Source organism: Cuculus canorus, chromosome 1, assembly GCF_017976375.1.
Source record: "Cuculus canorus isolate bCucCan1 chromosome 1, bCucCan1.pri, whole genome shotgun sequence".
NCBI classification, from domain to species: Eukaryota; Metazoa; Chordata; class Aves; order Cuculiformes; family Cuculidae; genus Cuculus; species Cuculus canorus.
The window spans coordinates 161,836,086-161,857,416 of NC_071401.1; the positions used below are offsets into that span (position 1 = coordinate 161,836,086).

At 37.3% G+C, this 21,331-nt stretch overlaps 1 protein-coding gene across 5 annotated transcripts in view; it reads left to right on the plus strand.

The window, feature by feature from the left end:
- Positions 1–21,331, plus strand: part of NAV3 (neuron navigator 3) — a 553,670-nt gene that overhangs the window by 245,589 nt on the left and 286,750 nt on the right. The gene's annotated exons all lie outside the window — the stretch shown is intronic.

Consider the following 21,331-nt stretch of genomic DNA (forward strand, 5'->3'; position numbering starts at 1 on the left):
GAAAATACACCTAGGCACTTACCAGCTTATTAGGAAAGAAATGCCTTTAAAAACTAGACACAAGTGACTTCAAAACTATGATTAAATTCAGATGTTCAAAATCACTGAGCTGACCCACTCCTGTTTATGTCAATGGGAGTTAGATGATTTGAGTACCTCGGCAGATTTGGTCACTGGGATGGAAGACTGCATCTGCATCAATGTCCCTGTACACGCTCATCTAATTATCCACCCCTAAGGATGGACGCATACTTCATCCCATGCGTATTCAAGGGATTCCGATGAGGTAAATTTTAAACTGCTTTTAAATTGTGGGCTTCCAGTACTTTTTGTGGTAATTAGGTGCCAAAATAAATTTGAAACCTTTATCTAATTGTTCAGTTTCAAGCTGGATTGCAGCATGTCTGAGATATAAATGAGCTATGCAGGTAACTGAGTGATGTAATTAAGGTATCAGGAGTGCACAAGCTGTGGTGTCACCAAGTTCTACAAGGGACTCTTTGTTTTCCCAGATAAGTTAACCCATAAAAGAATCACTGGATCACTTAAGGCTGCCACTATCTTTTCTTGAAAAAATACGTCAGTTCTTTCAAATGCTGTATTTCTTGAATTTACTTATGCACCACAGTGATGAATATGATGTAAATAATAAAGTATTAGACATGTAGTAGAATGACTCTAGTTTTACCCCACTGTAAATGGAAATAAAATTGTCACTCCTGGCTAGCCCAAGGATGGGCTGCGTCAATATTCTGGCTCAAAGGAAAAGCTGTGGGCATAGAACTTTTGTAACTGCATCACTGAGAGTACGTTAACAAGATAAAATGGTCAAGATTCCTCCTGAAAAACCAGAAATTTGGAGATGAAGCTATTATTATGCCAGTAGGGAAAAATATTAGGTGTTCTGAACAACAATCCCTCTATTTCAGGAACCAAAATGCTCCCCAACACCACAGGAAGGACCTAAAATCAAAAGTTATGCTAAAAAATAGGGAATTGATACTGCTCCAGAACCTCTTACTAAGAAAAAAAATGTATATAAAAACCAATTGACATAAAACCTGAAATCTTGCCTTGCTTAAGACTATATTATCTGCTAGAGGACCCGATTCTGCATGCCTTCATGCATAAGCTTACCTTAATGCTTGAACTATGGAGTTGAAGAAATTTCTGCTCTTGGAAAAAAAAATAGTGAAAGCAACAGCAAGGAATACTCTAGAGAATCTCTGCGACTATGTATGTGAGTGAGTGTATAGAGACTTGTAGGATAAGGACATGGAAAAGTAAATGATATGGCTCTACAATACCACTATGTAAACTCAATTTTTATATGAAGTTTTTTGTTTTTCTTGGCCCTTCACAAATCCTTGCTTTGTTTTTGATAGGTTTTTGAGTGTATTTATTTTGGATTTAGGGGCAGTAGTTGAAAGTGGAGAAAAATATAATTGTCTTTTCTTTTTCTCTTAACATTTTAAGCATACAAAATAAAAACCATAATTATTCAGTTGGCTAATTGCATATTTTTTCTGGCTCATTGTTATCAGTGGACAATAATTTGTTGTTATAGATGGTCTGTCGGGAAGGAGATTTAGTCTAGTCCAGTGGTGATAGAACAGATGGGAAACTCTGAATTATTTCAGAGCACATTTCTTGACTGGCTTAAAGCTTCTGTGCGTGTTTCCCCACTTGATGGAATTGCAAATAACATTCCTTGGGTAAAGCTGGTAAGAAGTTGTCCTTGAGTAGAACCAGGTTTTACTCTTGAAGTTATCTCAGTGGATTTGTGGCAACAAACTTCATATGCTTAAAAAACTTTAATTTTTAAATGGAAAGTGTGATATAGGTTTTGTGCATTAATTAGAATATCTGTTGTTCAGAGAACTTTATGCTTTGGACATTTTATGTGATGGTCTGTAACTGTTGCAGATGAGAGATTTTAATTCTGTGGTCTCTGGTTTCTTGAGGTGGCCTCCAATATACTGCAAGAGAAGTACTTACAGGTGGTCCATACAGAGGCCTTCCCTGCAAGGAAAGTGGCAACGCTCTAATCTCTTGTAGCTCCATTCATACTGCTTTAAATTACAAACCTATTTGTGGAAAGTACATTTTAAAATATAAATATTGCCTTTTCTCACAGTTCAAATTCTTCATTACTAAGACTATTACAATGGAGTTAACCATAGTCACACTTGTTTTTGGAAAGTCAGGAGAGGACAAGGATAGAAGTGGTGGGTCTATAAATGATGATATGAGTGCTAAAGTAAAATCTCATAACCACGGAAGGAAAAGTAAATATTATGGACACAAGAAAGAAAGATAGGTCATAACCAAGAATGGTCACCCTACGTTAATACAGGCCTATTGCATCTAGCTCCCTTCACACCATTCTAATACCATTTTTGATGCAATCAAATATGCAAGTTTCCAAAGGAAAATGTGTGTTGGGATTGGGTAGCTTCAGGATAGGTGGCTGTAGGATATCTCTTTCTGCAATGTGACCATACTTCAAAAGCAGTGTTATAGGTTATATTTGGCCAGAAATCAAGTTCAATTTAAATAAGTTTAAAATATGGGGAAAGGACAGAGTCTTGGCTAAATCCCAGGCGGTTAGTGATCTCAAGTGATCCTATAATGCAAGAGCATGGGAACTATGGATCCCCTGAGAGACAGCAAGGGATTCTTCATCTAGATTTTCGATTCTAAGAACAGGAGGACTAACCTGAGGGTTTCTGTGCCTCCTGTTTCCTGTTTTGAGGGCTTAAGTGGGACCTAAGTAGAGACTACATCTTCCACTGACCTTCTGTGCTAGAGCGAATTTCACCCTAAATGCCTGTTTTGGAATGAACAGCCTTTATTTCGTTAAGTAGAAACAAAATTACTTCTGATTTGTTGAAACCCCATAAAAGCATTCAAAGCCATTCAGTTCTGTTTATTTTGGGTTCTGAAGAAAGCCTTTCTCCCAGTTGGGTTTATACTGCAATTTATTTTATGAGGACTTTTTACATTGGGGAGAAGAAAGGGGATGTGTAAGAGGGAGATAACTATGTTAATTCAGAAGTAGCTCTTTTTTAAAAAGAATTGAGAGTTCCTTTTTCCATAATTAGCACAATTTTTAAACTGCTGACAAGACTGGGCTGCTGCTTATTATGAATAAAAGCGGGACATGGGCAAAGTTGGGTTGAAAACTTGCCAGGAATGTTTTGAAGCTATAATAATATTTTATGTTCAAAAGTTTTATTTTTATCTTAATTTTCTGTCCCTTTTGACTACTATTATGAGATTAAAGTTAGATGGATAAAGTCACTCTAGAAACTCAGTTGAAGTTAAATTGCCTGAGTCAGTTTAAACAACCAGAGACAAAGCTGCATTCTTCCTGGCTTTTAAGGATTACTGTTGATGGCTAAAACGGTCTTTTGTGACACTGAGATTAAGCAACATTATGTGATAGCCTCAGTCTTGATTCTCCTCATTCAGCTGGAGTATTCCTCTTTCCTATCAGCTGTTACTATCAATTCATTGTTTTCAGGTTGGCTCTAAGAGTCTTCTCTCATAAAAGAAACCTCAAATCGATCCTTCTGGGCATTTCAGCAGTATCGAGATCTCTAATAATTTAATCAGTGTCATAACAGAGAATGTTTTTCTGTAGTCTGACTAAACATGATAATAAACAGAACAGCTGTAACTGTATGGTGCTGCCGTCAGTTGGGCTTGACATATGGTGGTGTGGGGATAACGTGTGCACAGTTTTTATCTGAATGCTAGTGGTAACAGTAGCAAATAAACATCTGGCAGTCTTCAAAGCTTGGGTCTGCTCTTTACTCTGCGTCTTCACATCACTTACCTGTAATCTGAGAACTGAGGTAATTTGTTTTTTGTTCTATAAAGGCATGCTTCTATTTAATCAAGAATTACTACCACCATTGCTCAGGTGTTCAGTCATTGTTATGTATTTTTGTTTCCATTCAAGTCATAAAGCTAGAAAAATTTATTATTGTGTCATGAGCAAAATGCATGGATGATGTGCGAGACTTGATGGAATATCTGAGAAAATACAGCAGTACTTCAACACAGAAGTGATGTTTAGTCTTCTCTTAAGTTCAGGGGAAGTGTATCTGGTGGGTGAAGGTATAATAAAAAGTTCATTTGCAGCTGCTGTACAAGAGACTCTTTGTCATCCCAATGAGAATATATGTCGTTTCTGCAGAAGACCTGGGAGTGGCAAGCAAGAAGAATCCTTCCACGATGAGCCGGGTTGCTCACAAAAGAGTTTCTTATTGACAGGAACTAGTGGGGAGACTGGTCAAAAGCAGTCCAGTGGGAAGCTGCAGAGTGGGGAACAGATGAGCAGTGACATGTGATCTTTGGGGATGTCTGAGAGAAAAAAGGCACCAGGCAGGGTTGCCCGTTGACCTGCTTTTCTACCTTGCCGTGCCATGCCTTGGTAACCCATCTGCTGGAGCCCTGAGCTTGGCTCACAGCAGTACCACAGCTCTTGTCAATTTTGAGAAGTCATACCCTAGAAAACACGGCTAACATGTGAAGCAGCATAGGTTCATAAGTAAAATACCCAGCTGCAGGAGAGGAAAATGTAATTTGTTTAGAATCATGGCAGGGATGTCAGAGCTGTATCAGGAATCTGGGCCTGTTTCAGGGGACATCGCTGACCTCCTCTGCTGTGGAAGTGTGAATCAATGGCATTTTGGTTTGCTGTTTTGCTCTTGTTGGTCAATACCAAAAGTGCTTCTAGGTCAACATGGTCATTACTGATGAGGGTCAAAATCCTGAACTTCTTGAAATCAAAAAGAGTTGTATGATACCAATGATTCTGGGATTTCTGTCCAAAAGATACCCTGGTTGCTTATATAGAAATAGCATAGAAACACACTGAGAAAAAAAAAAACAACAAACCCTTAGCTGAGAAAGGGAAGTGGGGGAAACTAAGTATTTTAAGGTTTCTTTTATTGTTTTGTTTGTTCCTATAACTATTCACTCCATCTGTTTTCTTATTTTGGGATATGTGTTTTCATTCTTTCCCTCTTTGTTGCTTTTGATAATGTTGGGGTTTTTTTTTTTCTAACTCTAATTTTGTGTATATGGGAGCAATACTGTTTCATTGCCAATTGTACATTTTAGTCCAGATGACGTGCATTTTCTTCCTATACTTTTTCTGAGATGCTGGGGACAGATGTCACAAGTAGTTATTTGCAGTGGTTAGCTTAGGCAAGTCCTTAGGCTATGTCCCCTATGTGTTATGCAGAGCAGTGCCTCAGTGTGTGCTCTTAATTGTCCTTTAGTAGGTCATCTGTCTAAAACCTGGGAGAACTGTATTCTTGGCTATCTTTGGAATGAAAGAATGTATTTCATCTATGTAACACGGAGACAATTTAAAGGGAATGTTCTTTGAAATGGTTTTATTTCATTATAAATCTTGCCAAATGAAATTATGTTTTGTACAGTTGGGCAGTGTATCAACAGCAACGTAGTTCAAGCAATGAAGATAATTTCTTTAATGTTTTGAGGGTGCCTTTACTGAGCAGCATTCTGGGTGAAAGGTAAACATCTTAATGGGAACAATTTATTCACGAGTCCCAAATCTTTGCTGCAACTGTTGCTAAGCATTCCAAACAGCCATCTTTCATCTTCTCCCAGATCTTAGAATAAACACTTATTTTTCTGCATTAGTTATTCAGTATCTCAGAGATTTCAATGGGGATATCACAAAATGGGAGCAGTCTTAGGGTGTGTAACTTGTACTTCCTTATGTCTAGCAGCTGTCAGTCTGAGGAAGAACTCAAATATAATGTTGTCTTTGCTCTTTAAGGGGAATGCTTTTCTCAATGGCCTTTATTCTCCTCATCAGGAAGATTTCACCAAAGCCTTCCACCTCTTTCTCTCCCCTCCCCCCCCCTTTTTTTTTTTATTTTAAGCGTTTTGTTTTGGTGGTTTGGTTTGCTCTTTATTTTAAATTATATAGCTTTCCAAGTGGACTGGCAGCATTCAGGAATCGCAAGACAGATTTCTGCTTCAAAGAAGTTGGTTAGATGAGATGAAGTATGAAAACAATGCTATTGCAGATTAGCCTGAGCAAAGTATCTTCTCCTACAGGCACTGAAAATTCAGTAAACCACCATCACCAGAGTAGACTGAATAAATGGTGTTAGAGGATGTCATCCAGCATGTCAGGTTATCAAGCTTTGCTAAGTCTGCTTCTAGCAACGTATAACATGTCAAGTCTATTTGCAGATGTTGAGGGAGGTTGGTTTTGCCTATTACAATAGCTAGCATCACAGTCTTACACGTAAGTTTTAGTTTTTCTTGGTAGTTCTACACAGATTCTGCGACACTTAGTTTAATATATCTAATGAGTTAAAAATGAGTAGCCTGTAATAAATATTGAGAAGTATATTTTGATTCTAATGAGAGTTAAAAAAAATAATTTTTGAGTTCATCTATATATGTAGGTTTGAGGACTACAAATTTTGATTTGGAAATGTCAGTGTCTTATTTTTGTAATGGAAGCATCATGTATCACTTCAAAGACAAGAGAATATTCCCTGCTGTTTTTTTGAACCAAAGGCTTGCTTTCGGCTCCATACTCTAATGTTGTGGGTTGTAAGGGAGCTTGTCAGAGAGCAAAACACTTTTGCCTTCAAGCCAGACCCCTAGAAGGAATACAGTTTCCACAGTGTGATCAGAAGTATAGGCAAAATTTAATTTTCTGCCCCTAGAGTAAGATGTGTTTTCTTGCTGGGAACATACACACTGCACTGGTAGAGCTCACAGGCGGCATTGCCGTAGCCAACAATTTACAGCAGTTTGTTTGCTGTTTGCTTCCAGCTCCCAATTCGCTTGATCTCACCAGCTGCCTCTTCTGCCCCTATGTAAGTATGGTGCCAGTGCACACGATCCTGTGTGCTGTGTTGCAGGAGATGCAGAGCCATAGCAAGCCATGCCTCCTTCGAAGGCAGCAATTCAGCCTCCTTCACTCACTGACTGCATGACGAGCTTGAGAAGTGCAGTTTAATGGGATTTCAGAGTGATTTGAAGTAAGACGTTGAGGTCTCATTTCAATGCACTGGAGCTGAAACAGAGAAAACCAACAATATTTTCTTTCCATTTCATTGCAGCATACTTTTCTAAATCATCAAAGCTGCACTGTTCCATGGAAAGTTGAAATTTTGGGGAACATACCTTCCAGAAGGCATTTGGACAGAGTGCTTCCAACTGGAAAAATTTTTGGCATGTCCCTAAATTCTGCATCTCAATAGGAAAACAGTGGAAAAAGAAGTATTTTTGTTACACATGAGTAAACTCCTGCATGAATTCTAAAATAGAAACTTTCATTTTATTTTCATTTTAACATGCTGCAATTGATATGATTTGTCTTCCTAGAAGAGTAGAAGGCTAAAATGAAAAAAAAAAGAACAAACAAACAAAAATCAATTTGGAAGCTGTTCAGTATTCTATTCATAGTCTCCGATTAGGAGTATATTAAAGAACTACAGAGTAGTGATAAATTATCCCAAGAGTGGCTGTAACTTGTGCACATCCTCATGGAAAATCAGGGACATAAGTATGGTAGTTCATAGTGAAAATAATTAATTATTTACTGGTTTTCCATCAGAGTCTTGGTAGTGTGGTAAAGACAGAAATTCACATACTTGAAGAGAGGAGACGTAGTTTACAGTCTAAGAAATATTTGTGACAGCATGAATTTGTGTGCTCTTCTTCTTAAAATGGGACTTAAGTGAGACATAAGAAGTACACAAGTCTTGTGCCAGCACTCTGCACAAGGCTGAATTTAATCCAGAATGAATAAGGGTCTTTTACTTATTTTATTTATTTTCTGCAGTCATTCTGCCCAATTTGTAACAGCATGTTTTTCAGACGGTGTTTTCGGACAGTAACACACCACCTCTAAGTCAAATACTGAAGGCAGTTTTTATTGGAAAGTTAATATATTGCTTGAATTTAAATACACATTTTGCTTTTATGTATTACTCAAATGCTAAGGAATTAACTGTTACTTTAAAAACTCTATAGTTTAGAACAAGTGCTTAACATTTATGAATGAAACCATGTGAAAAAAGAAATGTTTAGTAATAATTGGAAGAAAACTGGATTTTTCCTCCATCAGTTGTGTAGTTTATAGAACAGCACCTGGTAATTGCTGGCATTCTTTTATAAGAGCATTTCATAAGTGTGATATCCTGTTCAATGCAGCTTGAGCCTGTAGGTTTTGCCACTGTCACACCATTAACCATGTTTGTAAACTGTGATTTCAGCATAGTGAACTGTCATTTCAACCATTTAAACATTTTAAGTATCAAATTTCTAAATGTTAATGGGAGTAATCTGGTTTCTTCTTAGTACAACAACTGCTATAAATGGTGTTAACATGGGTAAATTTTCTTTTAAGATTGATTTTTTTCCAATATTTCCTTGCTAATTTAGAGCTTGTGAACAAGATCTGTGTTGTTAGAAGGTAATTTGCCTTTTCGTCAACAATTTCTTTAATTCTAGTGTAAGTAAAGACCTAGGAGGCAAATTTGGATTTGCATGTTCAGAATAATTTGTTCATTGTTAGTATGATCGAGAGAAATAGAATGGTTTTCAATAATACAGTGAGATCATAATTGTTTTCATATTTTTTCTTTTTTTATGTGTCTTGTCTTCAGCTAAACAATTACTGTTTTTAATTGCTTACCTGTATGTTTGTGTGTACGTTTATATATATATTCATGTGTGTGCGTTTGTCTTTCTTTTAAAATATAATTTATTGGCAGATACACTTTTGTAAGGATCAATATTAAATGAAATTTTCTTTGGTCCAAAGATATTGGAGACTGGAATTATTTCCAATATACCGGTAGGTGCAGAGATCATGAATCGTTATAATGGAGGCTTGTTTTCATTTTTGCATCATACGTTTATTCATAATTCAGTCAATATTAACTCAGATTAATTATTTGGTAGATGCTTAAAGCCAGATTCAGACATTGTTTCAATATATACAATTCATACAGATTTCAGGGGTTAAAAAACTATAGCAATATCAAAACAATCTTATTCTGCACATATGCAAGCAATCTGACTGCTGAACTCTGGAGATTAAGGTCTGTAATTTTACAAGGGAAATCTCATACTGGAGGTGAAGGTATACATCTGCTTTTTTTTTTTTTCCAAATATCGCAAAGCATCTTGACTTTATGGAAGTTAGAAATCTTAGTGTAAACATTTATCTAAGCAATGGTATACTTTGCCTCAAGTATTTTTTCAAAGCAAGTTATTTGCATTCTACAAAGGTACCATATGTTAAAAATAACACATACAGCTCTTTGTCAGAGGGACTGTAGTCAGGAAGACATTTAGTGGCAGTAAGAAACTTTTAGTTTCAGGGCTACTTTCAACTTGCCTCAATGCAAAAAAGTAGTGTAAATATTTTGCTTTCTCTTCTGTACTTTATAAACAGTACATTAAATAGTAGTATGTGGATTTGGTATTGTCAGACATCGGACATCTTCATGAAGGTTGAAATGGTCTTCAAAAAGCAATGAACTTTGAGCGTTAGATGGTCGTGTAGGTAATAAGCAAGAAGGTGCAACTGCAGTCTTATAATGGATATTTTCTGCAATTCTTTGTGCTTTTGAAGAAAAACATGCAATGCCTCTAATGGTAACTTTGCAGCAGAGACAGTGTCTGTGGTGCATATGATGGACCCCTTACACTTTAAATTGGGGGGTTCTTAAACCCTGTTATTTTGAAACAGTAGCTGTTTCTCTGTTGTCAGTATGTCTTTCAGGTTCATGTAATGGCCTATTTAATGACACAGTCAGATTAGTGTTTCAGAAGGTGCTATGTTGTTCATCAAGTTTATGGCCAAGTTATAAACCTCTGGATATAGGAATTTAAAACAAAAGCACTTGAAGTCCTTAACTCCAGTGGCCTCTGTGCCGTGGTGGTGCTCAGCAGCGTGTTTTACAAATCAGGGTGGTTACTCATCACAGATCCTTTAACAATCTGTTCCTCCCTCTATTCATGCATGGCACCATTTTTTGTTTGTGATCTTACATCAAAGTTAGTGATGCAAATAAACTCAGATAAGAGCAAGCTAAATTAAAGGAGAATAATACATGTGTTACCCTTCAGAGTAGAAAAAAATAATTCTTGCCTTAATATTAGGTTTCCCACTAGGTGAAAGCAAGTTGCATAATTCCGTAAACTCCTGACCAATTTTTGAATGTCAGTTCTCTCCCTTTCCTCCTCCCAAGTCTCTCATCTCCCTTATCCCTTAAAAAAAGGGTAAATTATATCTCATCAGACTGTGCAAATGCACAACTTTTTCTTCTTTTAAAAAATCATACAGTCAAACCTGCCAGATTTAATAAGATTAGCAGGAAACTAGAGCTATCATTTACTCAGCTAGTGGCCACTTATTGCCATAATGGTGATGTTTCTCTACTCCCAATATTTCATGGGAATCCTGGTAGCCTAACACAGTTTCTCTAGTAAACACCATGGGATGTAAGGGAATGTCTGCTTCTCCCTGTTATTATACACACTCTGAGGAAACAGAGACAGGTATAAGGCTCTAATGGTACTGCTGGTGTCCATCTCCACTTCCATCAATTGCACAGGGTAACCTGATGTGACTCAGACTCTTTTGGTGCAGGTGGGGACTTGCTCTGCTTCTAGGAATAAACCTCATACCAGTAACAAAGGGGAGCAAGGCGGACTGGAACCAGATGGGACTTGAGTCCTTCCCTGTACAGCCTGCAGGAAGATGAATGGGCCACAGAATCGCACTGATTACACATCATGTTTTCCACACATTTTCGTATGCGTGTGGCTTGGGTCCAAGTAAAGCATTTAAATCAGTACTGTTAATACGCAGTATTTCCTGGTGTTGCTGCATTAACAGGCCTTTGTGGCCTGGTGTCCCAATCTGCACTAAGAGTACTTTGTCCTTCAAAAGCTGTTGTATTTGCATGGGGAGAAGGTATCGTGTAAAAGCCTTCATTCCTCCAGCAGCAAGTTCCTGACCTCGATTCGCCTGGGGCCAGACTGCAACCATCTCAAAGCATACAGAAACTGGGGACAGACAAATTGAAGCATACAGTCAAGTCTCAGCCTAGATTTTTTTAATAACATATGGTCATTTTACAGCTTTTTTTTTTTCTTCTTTTATTTCCACTATAACTGACATGTGCAGCCTTCGTGCTTTTTAGCTTTTTTTTTTTCCCATAAGATCTCATCAAGATGTTGAATGCCCAACACTTGGGTCTTTTCAGCCTTCTGAATTCAATATTCAACATTTGCCTTTGTCAGATGGAAAATGGTGCTCTCAACTGCAGATATTTCAGCTTCCATTAATGAAAGGAGAGGTTTTGGTTTGTATTGAGATGTGGTATTTTTTATTATAACAGCTGATACTGCTGAACAGAACTGCAAGCTTTCAGGCATACAGCCTTCGTCAAGGACAAGTACTTGCTACTTGATCCATATTAAATAAAAAGTGGTGAGTAGAAGCTAGGAAAATCTCTGAGCAACAGCAGGTGCTCAATGTTGTGCAGTTCAATTCAGAAATGCTATTTCAACCCAAACTCCCCATTTTTAACAGTTGACATGAGAAATGGTAATCTTGCTGTGTTCACTTGCAAAACAAATAATCTTTTTTACACTTTCTTCTACAAACTTGCCAGTAAACCTCTATGTAAAAACATTAAAATGTTTTAATAATATGTGTTGTTTGAGGTTATCGGAGAGAGGTGTGTATGTAGAGATGTGCATATGCCATGTCTGGCCATCTCTGACATCTAGAAAAAACAGACTCCTCAGTCAAAAATCTGCTATGCAGGAGCAGATTGGTCTTGCCATCAGATGATAAAACTACCAGCCCTGGGATGGAAGTCAGCCCTGTGGCAGCTCTAGCCGTACTAGAAGTACTCAAAAAAATTCCTTAAAACAGAAGTAGCTCTTCCTTGAATCAATCCAGTTCTTCTCTGTGTTCAAAACTGGAGCTGGTTATTGCTCCTCCCATCATACAGGCCAATAAGCAACCAATTCAGAGTATTTTCTACTCTATTCATAGGATTAAGTACAGAAAATACATATTTTTGAAGGGAGGAACTCCTGTCTTTACTTCCATTCTTTGGTAGTTTGGGAAAATATTTCAATAGCCCAGTTCTACCTGTGGTATATCAACTGATTTTTTTTCTCTCTTACTGTTAAAGAGTTCAGAAAGGTCTGCACCGTCCGGGTTATTTCTACCTGAGAAATATGCTTCATGCACACCTAGCTCTGAGTCTCTATTCTCTACGTTTGGATTTGCTGAATAACTTCAGATTTGTTTCTTTTCTAAAACTGAGGTTATCTAACTCATCAGATGATGTGACTACTTTGTGAATATCTGGTTTGGATTTCTGAGTCAAACAATCTCTGGTAACTGTAGCGAACAATGGTCAGCCTTCTAGGGAAAGATTCAGTGGTACATGAGAAATTTCTAGTGACGGTGAAATCACTACAACTGTTGATTGTTACACTCTTTTATTAGTTAATGTATCTGACAATTTCTAGTTTTAATTTGTAGGGCTTCAGCTTTCGTCCCTTATGCACCTTCTTCCTATTTTGCAGTACAGCTTTCCAGAGAAGAGCTTGTGTGATATTTGCAGTACCCCACTTATTTGAGTTATGTTGTGATAAGTCTGGCCTAGGGAAAAGGATTTTTCTCCTCTGTGTGAATTAATCTGATTACAGCATTCATATGATAGGTGAAGAACACCTCCCCCTCCTTTTTCTAATGTTAAAAATAAAGAAAATAAATCAATCTATGGAAAGAATTTATTTCTTTAGAAGTGATAAAAATCATGACATTAAGAAAAAGGTTTGCTTAATTTCATCATATGTTGCAGATGGCACTTAGGGTGATCTAGAGTTTAATACTGGGAAAAATTGGCCTATTTTTGAGATTTGTTTTGCTTTGATCTCTTATTTCCTAGGGATTTTCCACAGCTTGTGTGTCATAAAAGCTGCTTTGCCTGTTTGACCTTAGTAGAAGTCATATAGAAGGCTGTTTCCTTGTGTTTGCGTAGCCTCAAGTTTCTTTTCTGCACTTTCTTTAGGTAATCTTTGACTATTTTTATTCTAAAATATTTTATTTCCTGAGGATTCCCCCTAAATATCTCCTTCAAAGGAATAAGACTTGCCGTGTCTTCATTCTTCACTAGAATGGCAGTCTTAGTTCTGTGCACTGCCAGTGGACTAAGGTTTTTGACAGAGGAGAGAAGACATTGAATGATATAAGACAAAATTCTGGCCTCTTTATACCTAGCTGGAACACACACAAGCAGTAAATCTATGGCATTTGCTTCGGACTATATATATTTCAGACTATGGAGGTCACTGCTTTGCTTCTCTAAATCTTGCTGGAGATAAAGTACACGCCCTTTTTGTATTTTATAATGGCATATGGTGATTCTTTTCTCTGGAAATAAATTTCTTATTGTTTCTTCTTCTGTATATTTTGAAGTAGTAAACTCTAGTGCTTGTCTTGTGTCCTAATTAGAAGAAATGCTAATTCTAGAGATTCCTACAGCTTCTACTTCCGTTCCTTTGTAAATACATAAATATAGGAGAGAAAAATCTCAGTAATCCAGAAGCAGGTGACCCTGCGTTACTCTTTGTGTTAATAATGGTTCTGAACATATGTCAAATAGCCTTTAGCAATGTTTGACACATATTAAAAAAAAATAAATACAAAAACAAAAAAAACCCAAGAGATTTGGACCTGTATATGCTTTTGGAAAAATACAAACATCCTGGATGAGATAACCATGGAGGTCAGTTTGCATTCTGCTGGAAATCCTTGAAATGAAATGCAGCAGTTTTGATCCCTGCTGCTGCCATGTTTATAGAGACAGAACATTCCTCTGGAGAAAACGTGCTAGAGTAGTGCAGAATTGTGTCTCCTGCTTAAGGCTTCTGTGTGCACACTTCAACAAAGCTTTCAGAAACAGTTATTCCTTTGCCCAGCTAGCATTCTGAAAACAGTTGTAGGTAGATACAATGGTTGTGTAGGAATTTACAGTGTAAAGGAGGGAGAAAATGTCTTTTTCCCTTCTTTCTGATGCCTGAATTTTTGCTTTTCTGAGTCTAAATGTGTTACATTCCTTTGCTTATGAAATAAGCTAAATCCAAATCAAACAAAGTTTCTTTGCTCTAAGTTCTTTTTTCTTTTTTTTTTTTCTTTCTCTCTTTAATTCTTTTTTCTTTCTTTTTGGACTCCGTTGCCCAAATTGGGTTGAAATGTTCAGTCCTATTATAGAAAAAACATAGTTCTGTAGCTTTTTCCATGGTGAATTACAGACCAGTATTGCTTTCAAGAAGGACAGACATGGACTTGGTTAGATTGTTGTATCTATCTTAACTTGCGTTCCTTATGTTCCACTCTAGCAAAATTTGACTTGCCAAATGTTTTTATTGGCTTGTCACCTTTACTGTTATAAAAACATTAAATTGAGAATCTATTAAAACCAGATTTTAAAATGCCTGAAAATCTTAAATATGTTTTGTAGCAATGAGTATGGGGTCATTTTAGTGAATGCCTGATTTTTCATTAAGTCTTCCCATTCACAAAATCGTCTTACCTAATTTAAGAGTTCCTTAGGCACTATAAATGCTATCTTCATGAGGGAATAGGTAATTAGTCTAAAAACTGTGAAAAGTTTCAGCTAAAGTTTCTCTTTGAAATGTCAGGGGGAGGACGTGGTAGGAAGAACTGCCCTTGGAGCAAGATGATCAGCAGTGTCGTAGGGAAGGCAACACGTCTGGCAGAAAGTCTCCAGGATATACTTGCTCAGAATTCTAGAATGTGTAGAAAATTGTAGGGAGCAGCAAAATCTGACCCATTTAAACTGAAATGGAAGGTGCTGAAATAAGAGTACAATGATGTGCAAAATCGCAAGGCATCTTTTATTTTATGTGGCATATGGACCTAGACACTCCCTGCAGTTGTGATGGTCTTATCTTCATTTATAATAACTTGCCAAAACATTAGGGACACATGGAGTTTATTAAGTTACAGCTGTTGTATTATATAGGTGAATTCTGATTTACAATACTGTCCTGAAAAGCATTCTGTGATGAGGGATACTATTAAACGGGATATCCTGTTATGGCAACAGAGTTGTCAGTAGTGTATTTCCTTCCTTCCCACAACAGAGCTGTCTCTAGGACTCCGGTGCCTTTTTCTACATGTGTGTTTACTGAATTTGCTATAAAGGGACCGACCATCTTTGACCTGCAGTAATCTTTTATTGCTCCGTACAAGCCTTTAGATGTAATTTTCTTCTTTTAAAGTTACTCTATACAGTTTTGGATTGAAACTCAACAAGATGTCATGATAATCATTTCATGACACCAGATGCATGCAATTCTGTTTGTAATGTATTCGGTGTCCAAGATGTTGTATATGGAGAAATAATAAAACATCGAGTTTAAAACCCCATTAATTCTTGGACCTGACTACAAACTGCACCTCTGGCCCTTCTTTACAGCCTTGTTTTCTAATCTTGTTTCTTTCGGAATATTTCCTTTGCATTTATAAATCAGTTGAACAGATTCTTGTACCGCAGTTACCAAGCTTTTCCTGCTATTTCCACATATGAAAAAAAAAATAAAAATCATGCGTATGCATCTGAGTTTTCAGATGTGTACTGGAACAAAAAGAAGAAGCTGTACAAAGCTGTTGAAAATCAGTGCTATGTATCAGATGCAAAATATGTGTTTCTTACTCTTTAAGTAGTGATACTTATCCATAGTTACCTCATTTACTCTTTAAAATGAAGAATATTTAATTGATTGGTTAAATTTTCTGTGTTTTTGAAATAATGCAAAGACACAGGACTACCAACCATTTTGTTAAAACCATGAATGTCAAAACTGGGGCTATATTTATTTTTAATTTTAAAGCATCAGTCTTCACGGATTTCACACCTAGCTATGAAGTGACACAAAGCAGATTAAACTATTATGCTTGTAGTCACATTTAGTCTTTCTTTCAGTGAACATTCCACTACTAAACCTAAAAATACACTTTTTTATCAGGTGTCATGTTGGTTCTTACATTGGTTCGATTCTAATCAATGTTCAAATGTGTGTATTATGCTCGAGTGCCATGGTGTAATTACATGGGCAAAATCAAGACAAAATTGCCCAAGAATTAAATAACAGGAAAACAGAATAATTGTTAGAGAAAATGTTTTAAAAAGTGGAAATGAATCCAATCAATATACATACGCATACATACTTCCAGTCTCTCGCTGAAATATAGATTAAAGAAACACAACTAGCTTCTTGCCTGTAAGCCAAATTTTCTTAATTTGATTTTGATGGGGACACAGACACGATCCAAAAAAATAGTAGACATGATTGCAGAGGAAGACAGTGTGTATTGACTTTGGTGCACATTGGCACAGTCTGAGGAATCCTATATTATTGAATGATCGGGTGATTGTCCTTTGGGTCTGTCAGCGGTTATACATCTCTACTTGTGTGAAGAATGTGGCATTGCCCCTTGGTTATTTGTAACTAAATTGACAATCTCTTGTGTGCCTGAGCAGTACAGAGAGGGTAAATGTAGAAATCTGGTGCTACAATCACCTTTGAGGTAGCATCCTAACCTATTCATGAATATGTGGTGACTTGTTTCCCAGGAACCTGTTTCCATGGTTGTCTGGAGATAGGAAATGGTCGAAGCATATCTGAGGCAGGGAAAGTGAAGAGAGAAGCAGAAACATGGTGAAAGCCTGTGATAGTGTGAAGTTGTATGGCATGCGAGTGGATATTGGAGCTCAGAGTTGTTCCCAAGGGCTCCTTGTTTAAAAATAGTCTTTGTCCACAGATCTGTGTTTGGAAATGTCTGCTACTCCAGAATAGGGAATAAGAAGGGGTCTTTATCTCCTCTTATTTTTTCAAAAAACAAGTTATGAAATAATAGTTCTACCTGTGCTCAGGTCTGCCAAGAGCCACAGGTTACAACGAGTGCCAGCCCTACCTTGTGTGAAAGCAATGGTGGATCTGTTTGATCTACTAATGCCCGTAAATGTTAGACAGCATTCAGCTGCCAGGACTACAGATAAAGTAATTCTATTTCTTTAGTTAATTTCTAAAGTATTAACCAAGGCCCTGAGCTCTGAAGTATTTAAAAATATTGATCTATTTGCATGCACTGTTACTTAATAATCATGGAAGTTTACTTTTTTTTAATTGAAAATACTCTGCATCACTATATAAAACTCATACAATTGAATCTGAAATAATAGCCTCATCAAATTATTCTTTTTTTCTCTGACCTTATGCTGTAGGAGACATTCAAAGGGAATTTTAAGAGCAATCAAAAAATTTAGTAGCACAATTCCCACTAATTAATTGATATTGCTAAAATCTTCCACTTAAATTATAAAAAAGTGAAATATCCAAGTAGGTGTTTACAGAATCAAGGAATTGTTTTTTAAATGTATGCATATTTCAAGGTGTTTTTCTTTGTATTTGGACAATCTTTTGCTTTGTGCATGGTTTCCCTGTATATTGGTAACTTATAAGTTGAAGAAAAGACTATAGTGACATTGTATGAAAAAGAAAGTGATTAATATTAATGGATGTTTTTCCCCATTCTGACCCGAAATCCTGTGGAAAAACTGCAGTGTGAGATGTGATAAAATCAGTAGCCGAGGATTTAGACTTTTAAAATTATGATTAGTGACAGAATAAAATTTGACTAAACTTACTGAAGTGTTGCCCACAAGAAAGATTTTAAGGCAACTTCCCAAATTACAAGAGCAACAACCCTAATATTTCCTGCTGCCAAAGGCCACCCCCATACACTGACTCCCTTGTCATCCAAACCTCTCTTGAGCCAGAATACATGCTGGTACCAAAACACCGGCTGTCGGGAAAAGCCTTCTAAATACTTTGAAAGTGAAGTACTGAAACAGGTTGCTTAGCAAAGATGTATAATTCCCTTTGTGGGAAACGGTGAAGAAATGCTCAAGCAGTGATCTGATGTGTGTGGCCCATGTACTTAATTCCTCTCTGTGCCTGGGGCTCAATTGGATACCCTCTGGAGAGCCCTTCTTAGGCTACATGTCTAGGGTTTTTGTGATAGTAAACGGACTAACATCTAATTGGCGCTCATGTTCCTTATATTGTTGGTGTCAGTAGGGCTGAACTTGTACTTGGGTTAAGTGGGATATTTCCCTAAAGCCCTTAGCATATCCCCAGTTTGGCTTGTAAATCAATAAACATTTCAATTAAAGCTATACACAGGTCCATGGTCCCTAAATACATGGAGTGACAGGAAATGGAGCAGTCCTTCTAAGGGGAGAAAGTAGTTTTTATCCATTGGCTAGACAAAAATGCTTATATCCTACCATCAAGTTTTGCCACCAGTCATGTCAAGCCAGCTGAGGTCATATTAATCACAGTCATAGCCTAACAAATATTCCAGATAGCTCTGTGCTACTTCTCAGCTGGTATTTGTGGAGCTCTTGTATCCTGAGGACACAGAATAAATCAAAGACAGAAAACTGAGACTGAATTTGCATCTTTGAGCCAAAATATACTGTAAGGACCATCCATAAACAACAACAGTCTGCAAGATAAATGTGCAGTTAGAAGCTTCATAATATCATCCTATCCACCTGCATAGGCAACAGTTTTTAAGGAGTGAGATGTAGGCAGAAAGAATTTAATGGCTAAAGCACAACCACAAGTGGAAAACCAGTACTTTGATTTACTGTTAATTTTTTTTTAAAGTTTTTCCTGCTAAATACATACAAGCTATTCCCAAGATACAACAAACTTTCTGGTTTTTATATATAAATACCTTTTGAAGTGCTTTAATAACATTTTCATGTGACCTGGTGTCCTTTAGCCACATAAATTGTGAAGCATGTTGATGTCATTATACAGTAATACTCTGGAGCTGAAGTACCCTAAAGAAATCTTTTTGACAGATTGTCTTAATGCAAATAGCTGTTGTCAAATTTGCCGAAGTACAGATACTCTTTTCACTACCTTACTTCTTGAAACTCTGAAAAAGAGCTTGGATGTGCATACATCTTTACTATGTGGCTAGCAGGAAGTGGTCAGAGGCATTAAGGGGTGGCTTGGACACACTTGGGGAAGAGTTTTCTGTATGAATGAATCATAGAATCACTAGGCTGGAAAAGACCTCTTGGATCATTGAGTGCAACCATTCCTATCTGCCACTAAACCGTGTCCCCGAGCACCTCATCTACCCATCTTTTACATACCTCCAGGGACGGGGACTCCACCATCTCCCTAGGCAGCCTCTGCCAGTGCCCCATGACCCTGAAAAATATTTTCCTGATATTCAGTCTGAACCTGCCCTGGTGCAGCTTAAGGCCATTCCCCCTTGTCCAATCACCTGTCACTTGAGGAAAGAGGCCAGCACCCATCTCTCTACAACCTCTTTTCAGGCAGTTGTAGAATGAAGACCAGAACTGGAGACAATTGCCTGATCTTCAGTTCATGTATGGGTGTCTTAAGCTGCACATAAAATTGTTAGTCATCAGTGAAAGATGGGAGTTTGTTGCAAGGCTGTGACTTTAAGCTCTGCATTGAGACCAGTTATTTACTTGCCAAAAACCTGATCAAATTTGTGGGTGTGTACAAAAGTTCTTGAGACTCGATACTAACTTTACACTCTGTGAGACTAATATTTCCTCCACATAGGAATTTTGCAAGAACACAATTCTTTGATCCCACTACTGTTATTTCTAATGGTATTCACCACTTGAATAGTCCCACCTATATGGTGAAGAATAAAATAATAGCACTATCTTTTTATTGCTGTTTGGGCTTAATATTGTGCCTAAATGAAACAGGTCTCATTGTGCTACCTGATGCAGAACTGTAGTTCTCAGATTATCTCAGGAGTTACACCAAAGCCAGGGTTTTGTTCAGTGCTGGTCTTTAATATCTGTATCATGTCTGATTCTTAGTTTCATTACGAGCATTCATGGAAATCTGTGGCAGTATTGTAGGCTAAGCATTGTCCAGAAAGTTTGGGAGCCATCAATTTATAGATACATGCCTGCAAATGAAAAAAAAGAAAAAAAAAGAAAAGAGATGGTTTTATCTTTTAGAAGTACACAGTCTGGGGAGTACAAAACACTTGGTTTCAACATGAATAAGCAAAATAAACACCAAACTGCCAGTGGCAAGGGGACATTTTTAGACAGAATGCAGGACTTGGGCAGTTTGTCTTGGTTTTGACTCTTTCAAGTTAAATTCTGCCTTCTAAATTCTTTCTTCTAAATTCATATAATATGAAGCTATCTATTCTGTTCTTCACAAAAAGTCCTCGGAAAAAAAAGCTTGGGTTTTTTTTTTGTAAAAATGGATCCATTCAATTCATAAAGATGGTTGGCAGTGCCAAGAGGCAGAGGGCTCTCACCTGGAAGTGAGAATGATGTAGGGGGCAGGGACAAAGGTGTGAATAGTTCTGTTCCGTGCTTCTTACATCCTTTGTAACTTGAAACTGTAACCTTGAGTGTCTGAAATCTTGAAATATCTAAGGGTGACTCACAGTATGATCAGTGGAAGGAAATATGCATTTCAGGAGGTTGAGTAGTCTCACCCTCAAACCAGACTCTAGTTTCTGTCTGTTGAGCATAATTACAGCTAGGACTGGCTTGCTCACACTTACATCTCTAAAGATGCATGCAATGAATCCTTGCTTGTGTGTGTCCCAGAACAGGCAAAGATCCTTTCTACTCCTCTAATCCTCTCACTCCCAGAAGTGATTCCTTCTTCTTAGGTCTTAACTGGAACTACTTCTGGTCTTCTCAAATGCTCCCTTGTCACATTCAGTTGTCTCCCCACTCCTACTGTCTCCTTGCCTAAAATTAAATAATTATTCTATGGTCTAATGTTGGTCAAGGAGTTGAAGAAGTAAGTAGGCTTCAAATTGCAGCCTCGATGGTTTTTCAACGCGATTCTTCCACTAAGATGTCAAGCATCTTCTGCAGGAAGGGCAGCTGTCTGGGAAGTAATTTGATAGCTTTCCTTTGGGCAAGTTCAGACATGTGTTCTAACATAATACAATATGTAGTTCATAATTTGATAGAAACACGTTTCACTCTGTAACGGATACAACAGACAGATGGGGGAGCACAAGTTTCAAGAGAGACAATTATGATTCGTTTGTGAAACATGCGTGTTGCACAACAGCTGCTGGCCAACATCAGCTATTCTTCTTTTGCCCTACAGTTGTGCAAATCTATTTTAAAATTTTTAGATTGTTATA